This window comes from Carcharhinus amblyrhynchos, chromosome 3 (genome assembly GCF_965287045.1).
Source record: "Carcharhinus amblyrhynchos chromosome 3, sCarAmb.v2.hapA, whole genome shotgun sequence".
NCBI lineage: Eukaryota > Metazoa > Chordata > Chondrichthyes > Carcharhiniformes > Carcharhinidae > Carcharhinus > Carcharhinus amblyrhynchos.
This window is the reverse complement of record NC_137326.1, coordinates 10,402,549-10,412,220: the sequence shown is the minus strand read 5'-3', so window position 1 is coordinate 10,412,220 and position 9,672 is coordinate 10,402,549. Positions and strand designations below refer to the sequence as shown.

The following is a 9,672-nucleotide window of genomic DNA, read 5'->3' as shown; positions in this document are numbered from 1 at the left end:
ACCTCACCTCAATAAACCCACGCTCTATTCCCGAGGGAATGAAAACTAAATAAAATCCTCTTTTTAATGCACGTCGACTTCTATCCAAATCACGACATAAATTCCTCGCCACCGGCGAATCTGTTAATTGGAATAGAGACTCCCGCCCAACGGCAGCCCAGACAGGACAATCCGCAGTTACCCTGGCAACGGGAACCCGAGATTCGCCTCCTTTCCTTTCAAACCTGCTGCCAACTCTGGGCAAAGTAAATTAGGCTCATGTTTTCCACCTTGTATATATAACTTTTGTTGTATGTTTCTAATATTCAATGTTAATTTTTTTAAATTAACAATTAAAAGTTAACTCAGCCGCTTAAGGTTACAGGTATGGTATCTAGAATCCCAGTAAGAAGTCTCACAACACCAGGTTAAAGTCCATCAGGTTTATTTGGTAGCAAACACCACCAGCCTTTGGAGCGCTGTTCCTTCATCAGGTGAGTGGGAGTTCTGTTGACAAACAGGGCATACAAAGACACAAACTTGATTTACAAAATAATGGTTGGAATGCGAGTCTTTACTAATCAAGTCTTAAAGGTACAGACAATGTGAGTGGAGAGAGGGATAAGCACAGGTTAAAGAGATGTGAATTGGCTCCAGACAGGACAGTTAGTGAGAATTTGCAAGTCCAGGCAAGTTGTGGGAGTTACAGATAGTGTGACATGACCCAAGATCCTGGTTGAGGCCGTCCTCACGCGTGCGGAGCTTGGCTATCAGTCTCTGCTCAGCGACTCTGCGCTGTCACGTGTCGTGAAGGCCGCTTTGGAGAACGCTTACCCAAAGATCAGAGGCCGAATGCCAGTGACCGCCGAAGTGTTCCCAAACAGGAAGAGAACAGTCTTGCCTGGTGATTGTTGAGCGATGTTCATTCATCTGTTGTCATAGCGTCAGCATAGTCTCCCCAATGTACCATGCCTCAGGACATCCTTTCCTGCAGCGTATTAGGTAGACAACATTGGCTGAGTTGCAAGAGTATGTACCGTGTACCTGGTGGATGGTGTTCTCATGTGAGATGATGGCATCCGTGTTGATGATCCGGCACGTCTTGAAGAGGTTGCTGTGGCAGGGTTGTGTGGTGTTGTGATCCCTGTTCTCCAGAAGGCTGGGTAGTTTGCTGCAGACAGTGGTCTGTTTGAGGTTGTGCAGTTGTTTGAAGGCAAGAAGTGGGAGTGTGGGGATGGCCTTGGCAAGATGTTTGTCTTCATCAATGACATGTTGAAGGCTCCGGAGAGATGTTGTAGCTTCTCTGCTCCGAGGATGTACTAGATGACAAAGGGTACTCTGTCCACTGTGTCCTATGTTTGTCTTCTGAGGAGGTCAGTGTGGTTTTTTTTACTGTGGCGCATTGGAACTGTTGATCGATGAGTCGAGCACCATATTCTGTTCCTATCGCCATAACCCCATGTATTTACCCTGCTCAATCCCCCTGACACTAAGTGGTAATTTAGTATAGACAATCCACTTTCCTCCAGTTTCCTCCCACAGTCCAAAGAAGTGCGGGTTAGGTTAATTAGTGGCTAAAAGTAGTGGGCAAGTAGAGGATTGGGAGAGGTTTAAAAATCAACAAAGAATGACGAAGAAGTTGATAAAGAAAGGAAGGATAGACTATGAAGCTAAACTAGCACTAAATATAAGAAAGGATAGTAAGAGTTTTTATAAGTATATAAAGAGGAGGAGGCTGGCTAGGGTAAATGTTGGACCCTTAGAGGATGAGAGGGGGGATTTAGTGGTGGGGGATGCGGAAATGGCTGAAGCCTTAAATAAGTTTTTTGCCTCGGTCTTCACGGAGGAGGACGTGAATAGTTTGCAGGGTATTAAAGATAGAAGGATGGTAGGAGTTGAGGGCTTGAATGCGATCATTGTCACTAGAGAGGTAGCGCTCGATAGACTAGCAGGACTGATGGTGGATAAGTCCCCAGGACCGGATGGAATGCATCCCAGGGTTCTGAAGGAAATGGCAGAGGTGATAGTGGATGCCTTAGTGATTATTTTCCAAACCTCGCTGGATTCCGGGGAAGTGCCAGAAAATTGGAAAACGGCTAATGTTACGCCGCTGTTTAAAAAGGTTAGCAGGCAAAAGGCAGGGAATTATAGGCCGGTTAGTTTAACGTCTGTTGTAGGAAAAATGCTTGAATCTGTCATCAAAGAAGAAATAGCGAGGCACCTTGAGAAAAATTGTTTGATAGAGCAGACGCAGCACGGATTCGTTAAGGGGAAGTCATGTCTGACAGATTTATTGGAATTCTATGAGGATGTGACTAGTGCGATGGACAGAGGGGAACCGGTGGATGTGGTGTTTCTCGATTTTCAGAAGGCGTTTGATAAGGTGCCGCACAAAAGGTTGTTACAGAAGGTTAGGGGGCATGGAGTTGGGGGTAAGGTGTTAGCGTGGATAGAGGATTGGCTGTCTAATAGGATAAAGTCTGACAACACCAGGTTTTAGTCCAACCGATTTATTTGATAATACTCACAAGCTTTCGAGGTTTCCCTCTTCGTCAGGTGAATGGAGAGTTCTGGCCTCAGACAGAGCATATAAAGCACAGACAGCGCTTTTGTCGCGACACTACAGACTTCCTACTGAAACTCAGCACACATGGAGTAGTTGAACCAGGGACACTCCTCGTCACAATGGATGTCTCGGCGCTCTACACCAACATCCCCCACAATGATGGCATTGCTGCGACTGCCTCAGTACTCAATGCTGACAACTGCCAGTTTCCAGATGCAATTTTACAACTCATCCGCTTTATCCTGGACCACAATGTCTTCACCTTCAACAACCAGTTTTTCATCCAGACACATGGAACAGCCATGGGGACCAAATTTGCACCTCAATATGCCAACATCTTCATGCACAGGTTCGAACAAGACTTCTTCACTGCACAGAATCTTCAACCAATGCTACACACTAGATACATCGATGACATTTTCTTCCTTTGGCCTCATGGTGAACAATCACTGAAACAACTATATGATGATATCAACAAATTCCACCCCACCATCAGACTCACCATGGACTATTCCCCAGAATCAGTTGCATTCTTGGACACACGCATCTCCATTAAGGACGGTCACCTCAGCACCTCACTGTACCGCAAGCCCACAGACAATCTCACAATGCTCCACTTCTCCAGTTTCCACCCTAAACATGTTAACGAAGCCATTCCCTATGGACAAGCCCTCCGTATACACAGGATTTGCTCAGATGAGGAGGATCGTGACAGACACCTCCAGACCCTGAAAGATGCCCTCATAAGAACAGGATATGGTGCTCGACTCATAGATCGACAGTTCCGATGCACCACAGCGAAAAACCGCACCGATGTCCTCAGAAGGCAAACACGGGACACAGTGGACAGAGTACCCTTCGTCGTCCAGTACTTCCCCGGAGCGGAGAAGCTACGACATCTTCTCCGGAGTCTTCAACATATCATTGATGAAGACAAACATCTCGCCAGGGCTATCCCCACACCCCCACTTCTTGCCTTCAGACAACCACACAACCTCAAACAGACCATTGTTCGCAGCAAACTACCCAGTCTTCAGGAGAACAGTGACCACAATTCCACACAACCCTGCCACAGCAACCTCTGCAAGACATGCCGGATCATCGACATGGATACCATCATCACACGTGAGAATACCATCCACCAGGTACATGGTAAATACTCTTGCAACTCGGCCAACATTGTCTACCTGATACGTTGCAAGAAAGGATGTCCCGAAGCATGGTACATTGGGGAGACCATGCAGACACTACAACAACGGATGAATGAACATTGCTCGACAATCACCAGGCAAGACTGTTCCCTTCCTGTTGGCGAACACTTCAGTGGTCACGGGCATTCAGCCTCTGACCTTCGGGTAAGCATTCTCCAAGGCGGCCTTCACGACACACGACAGCGCAGAGTCGCTGAACAGAGACTGATAGCCAAGTTCCGCGCACATGAGGATGGTCTCAACAGGGATCTTGGGTTCATGTCGCACTATCTGTAACCCCCGTGACTTGCCTGGGTTTGCAAAACCTCACTTACTGTACTGTCTGGAGACAATACACATCTCTGTAACCTGTGATCAGTGCTCCTTCCACTCACATTGTCAGCCACTTCAGGTCTTGAACAGTAGGTTAGGTGTAAGGATTTGCATTCTAATCAGTAATCTCTAAACTGTCTGTGCTTCATATGCTCTGTCTGAGGCCAGAACTCTCCATTCACCTGACGAAGAGGGAAACCTCGAAAGCTTGTGAGTATTATCAAATAAATCGGTTGGACTAAAACCTGGTGTTGTCAGACTTTTTACTGTGTTTACGCCAGTCCAACGCCGGCATACCCACATCATGTCTAATAGGAGGCAGAGAGTAGGTGTCAATGGGTGCTATTCGGATTGGCTGTCTAATAGGAGGCAGAGAGTAGGTGTCAATGGGTGCTATTCGGATTGGTGGTTGGTGACTAGTGGAGTGCTCCAGGGATCGGTGCTGGGGCCTCAGCTATTCACCATTTATATAGATGATCTGGAGGAGGGAGCTGAGTGTAGGGTGTCGAAATTTACTGATGACACGAAGATAAGTGGAAAAGCAAATTATGCGGAGGGTGTGGAAAGTCTGCAGAGGGATCTAGATAGGCTAAGTGAGTGGGCGAGGACTTGGCAGGTGGAGTACAATGTTGGCAAGTGTGAGGTTATCCACTTTGGCAGGAATAATAGTAGGAGGGACTACTATTTAAAGGACGAAAAGCTGCAGCATGCTACGGTGCAGAGGGACCTGGGGGTCCTTGTGCATGAGTCGCAAAACCCAGCCTGCAGGTGCAGCAGGTGATCAGGAAGGCAAATGGGATGCTGGCCTTCATAGCGAGGGGGATTGAATATAAAAGTAGGGAGGTCTTGCTACAACTGTACAGGGCACTCGTGGGGCCGCAGCTGGAGTACTGTGTGCAGTTTTGGTCGCTGCACTTGCGCAAGGATATTTTGGCCTTGGAGGGAGTGCAGAGGAGGTTCACTAGGCTGATACCGGAATTGAGGGGGTTGAACTATGAGGAGAGGCTGAATAGACTGGGCTTGTACTCGTTGGAGTTTAGAAGGATGAGGGGGGGATCTTACTGAGACGTATAAGATGATGAAGGGGATGGATAGGGTAGAGGTTGAGAGGTTCTTTCCACTCAGAAAGGACAGCAGGACTAGAGAGCACAGCCTCAAAATAAGGGGGGAGCAGTTTAGAACGGAGTTGAGGAGGAACTTCTTCACTCAAAGGGTGGTGAATCTCTGGAATTCTCTGCCCTTTGAAGTGGTGGAGGCTACCTCGCTAAATATATTTAAGACACGGGTAGACAGGTTTTTGGTAGGCAAGGGGATTAAGGGTTATGGGGAGAAAGTGGGAAAGTGGAACTGAGCCACTTCAGATCAGCCATGATCTTACTGAATGGCGGGGCAGGCTTGAGGGGCTAGATGGCCTACTCCTGCTCCTATTTCTTATGTTCTTATTATGTTCTTATGATTGGCCATGCTAAATTGAACCTTAGTGTCAGGGAACTAGCAGGTTAAGTAAGTGGGGCTATGGTGATAGGCATGGGTGGGATTGTGATCAGTGCAAGCTTGATGGACTGAATGGCTTCCTTCTGAAAGGTAGGGATTCGATGGTTCTTTGCAGTGGCACAGTGGTTAGCATTGCTGCTTCACAGCGCCAGGGATCACAGCGCCAATTCTGACTTGGGTGACTGTCTGTGTGGAGTTTACACATTTTCCCCGTTACTGCGTGGCTTTCTGGTGCATTGGTTTCCTCCCACAGTTCAAAGACGTGTTGGTTTATTGACTAAATCTAGATAGGCTGGGCGAATGGGCCAGGAAATGGCAAATGGAATTTAATGTTGGCAAGTGTGAGGTGGTCCACTTTGGTAGGAAGAATGGTAGGAAGGACTATTACTTACGGGGCGAAAAACTGCAGCAGGTGACGGTGCAGAGGGACCTCGGGGTCCTTGTGCATGAGTCGCAAAAACCCAGCTTGCAGGTGCAGCAGGTGGTCAGGAAGGCGAATGGGATGCTGGCCTTCATAGCGAGGGGGATTGAATATAAAAGTAGGGAGGTCTTGCTGCAGCTGTATAGGGCATTGGTGAGGCCGCAGCTGGAGTACTGTGTGCAGTTTTGGGCGCTGCACCTGCGCAAGGATATTTTGGCCCTGGAGGGAGTGCAGAGGAGGTTTACTAGGCTGATACCGGAGTTGAGGGGGTTGAGCTATGAGGAGAGGCTGAATAAACTAGGCTTGTACTCGTTAGAGTTTAGAAGAATGAGGGGAGATCTCATTGAGACGTATAAGATGATGAATGGGATGGATAGGATAGAGGTGGAGAGACTCTTCCCGCTCAAAAAAGACAGTAGGACTAGGGGGCACAGCCTCAAGATAAAGGGGAGGCGGTTTAGAACGGAGTTGAGGAGAAATTTCTTCACTCAAAGGGTGGTGAATCTCTGGAATTCTCTGCCCGTTGAAGTGGTGGAGGCTGCCTCGCTAAATATTTTTAAGAAGCGGGTTGATGGGTTTTTGATAAGAGAGGGGATTAAGGGTTATGGGGAGAGGGCGGGAAAGTGGAACTGGGCCACAACAGATCAGCCATGATCTTATTGAATGGCGGGGCAGGCTCGAAGGGCTAGATGGCCTACTCCTGCTCCTATTTCTTATGTTCTTATGTTCTAAAGCCCAGCCTTCAATACTATTATCCCATGAAACCCATCACCAAACTCTGAGGCCAGGGCCTCGACACCTCCCTCTGTGATTGATCCTGAATTTCCTAACTCACAGACCACAATCAGTAAGGATAGGCAACCACAGTTCCTCCACGATCATCCTCAACACCGATGCCCCACAAGGCTGTGTTCTCAGCCCCCTAATATATTCCTTAAACACTTATGACTGTGAGGCCAAATTCCCCTCCAATTCGATTTTCAAGTTTGCTGATGACAACACCATAATGGGTCAGACCTCAAACAATGAAACAGAGAGTGGTTGGGATGTGGAATGCACTGCCTGCTGTAATAGTGGAGTCAGACACTTTAGGAACTTTCAAGCGGTAATTGGATAGGCACATGGAACACACCAGAATGATAGGGAGTGGGATAGCTTGATCTTGGGTTCGGACATAGCTCGGCACAACATCGAGGGCCGAGGGGCCTATACTGTGTTGTACTGTTCTATGTTCTATGATGAGACAAAGTACAGGAATGAGATAGAGAAGCTGATGAACTGGCAACAATTATCTCTCCCTCAACGTCAACAAAATGAAGGAAATTGTCATTGACTTCAGGAAGCGTAAAGGAAAACATGCCCCTGTCTACATCAGTGAGGATGAGGTGGAAAGGATCGAGAGCTTCAAGTTTTTAGGTGTCCAAATCACCAGCAACCTGTCCTGGTCCCCCCATGCCGACACTATAGTTAAGAAAGCCTACCAATGCCTCTACTTTCTCAGAAGACTAAAGAAATTTGGTATGTCAGCTACGACTCTCACCAACTTTTACAGATGCAGCATAGAGAGCATTCTTTCTGGTTGTATCACAGCTGGAATTGGATCTTGCTCTGCCCAAGACTACAAGGAACTACAAAAGGTCATGAATGTAGCCCAATCCATCACACAAACCAGCCTCCCATCCATTGACTCTGTCTGTACTTCCAGCTGCCTTGCAAAGCAGCCAGCATAATTAAGGACCCCACGCACCCCCAGACATTCTCTCTTCCACCTTCTTTCTTTGGGAAAGAGATACAAAAGCGTGAGGTCATGCACCAATCGACTCAAGAACAGCTTCTTCCCTGCTGCTGTCAGACTTCTGAATGGACTTACCTTGCATTAAATTGATTTGTATCTACACCCTAACTATGTTAGCTATGACTGACACATTACATTCTGCACTCTATCGTTTCCTTCTCTGTGAACGGTGTACTTTGTCTGTATAGTGTGCAAGAAACAATACTTTTCGCTGTATGTTTATACATGTGACAATAATAAATCAAATCAAATCAGATGGTTAGGGGCATTGGCCATGCTAAATTCTCCCTCAGTGTTACTGAGCAGATGTGAGTGAGTCGCGATTAGGGCATTTTCACACTAACTTCATTGCAGTGTCAATGTAAGCCTACTTGTAACACTAATAAATAAACTTTAAATCTTGGACTGTGGGTGGAAACTATAGCATCCGGAGGAAACACATGCAGACATGGGGAGAACATGCAAACTCCACACATACAGTCACCCAAGGCTGGAACTGAACCCAGATCCCTGGCGCTGTGAGGCTGCAGTTCCAACCGCTGTGCCACCATGCCGCCCATAGCTGAGGTTTAAATGCCTGGTTTATTTTTTAAAACAAAATTATTTCCATTTAACAAGAAATTCATTGAGTATTATTTTCCTACTTCTCAGTTGCTTCTTAAGATATTGCTTGTTTTCGAATAATAGATCTTATGGCAATAATATATTCAAGAATATCAACTTGGAAAACTAACAAAATCTTATTTAATTCAGGGGCAGCCTCTGGTTGGAAGCATTCCTGGTCACACATGATGTTCTGACTATCTGCAAATGTTATTGCAACATAAAGTTGAGTCTCCTGGCAGTCAGATTTCTTTGTGCAATGGTCTCACTGAAGCCAGTCTTCTGTCACCAATGCCCTTTATTTACACAGTGAATAAAGAACTGCTTCTACAGTACACAGGTCAAGCCCAGGAATCCTTTGGCTGCCGGCCTGAGTAGAGACATTTGATTTTAAACTTCTGCTGCTCCTCTCCTATCAGGCAAGCCTCCGCTCGCTCAATAGGGGAGCTCGTAGTCCACAAGGCCCACAGGAAGATCTACTGATGATCTTCATGACCACCATAACATCCCTCCCACCACAAGACCAGTTCTTCATCAACACTCCTGTCACAGGAGGGCCTTTTCTGATGCTTGGCAATTGGCCTGGGGTCATTTGAAGACAAAACCAAATCTTGAGAGTGCGAAGCAAATTGGAGACCTTCGCTTTCAGACAGAATGCCGTAAAGCCATTGACACAGGGTCTTTCTGGGGCTCTGCTTCAGGTGGGGTGCCATTCTCCTCCATTTCCATCTTGAAATCTCTGTCCTCATTGCCCATCCCATTGACATTTCCACTGGAGCAATTCCTTTCATTGTGTGAGTGATAGTTCCATAATCAAATAAAAATTGTGCCAGTTTGGTCTCTATGGATGCTGAGTGTTGATTCTTCATGGCAAGCTTAAAAGTCTGCACTGACTGTTCAGCCAACCCATTTAATGACAGGTGATAAGATGCTTTTCTTACGTGTTTGAAAACATGAAGTTCTGGAACTCGCTGCTAGTAAAGGCAGCGCCATTGTCAGAAAACAGGACTTCTGGTATCCTGTGCATACAGAAACTTTGTGTTAGTTTCTCAATCATAGCATGGGAAGTGGTGGAGCTCATGCAATGTAACTCCAATCATTTGGAGTGTGCATCCACAAACATAGAACCCACAAAAGGCCTGGCAAGTCCATATGCACTCGCATCCAGGGCCTACCAGGCCACTCCCATGGATGTAGATAGGCTGAGGGGAGTAGTTTTTGATTCTCCTGGTATGAATCACACTGTAATGTGCAATAAATGATCTTACTGTGGAAGTCATAATGAGAGCAA

General features: G+C 46.7%; 1 long non-coding RNA gene across 1 annotated transcript; it reads left to right on the top strand.

Annotated features, from left to right (window-relative positions):
- Positions 1-309: 309 nt before the first annotated feature.
- LOC145363717 (uncharacterized) lies at positions 310-9,223 on the top strand. Its single transcript, XR_013890025.1, has 2 exons — positions 310-473; positions 8,532-9,223. It is a non-coding gene; the product is annotated as an uncharacterized LOC145363717 (long non-coding RNA).
- The last annotated feature ends 449 nt before the right edge of the window (positions 9,224-9,672 follow it).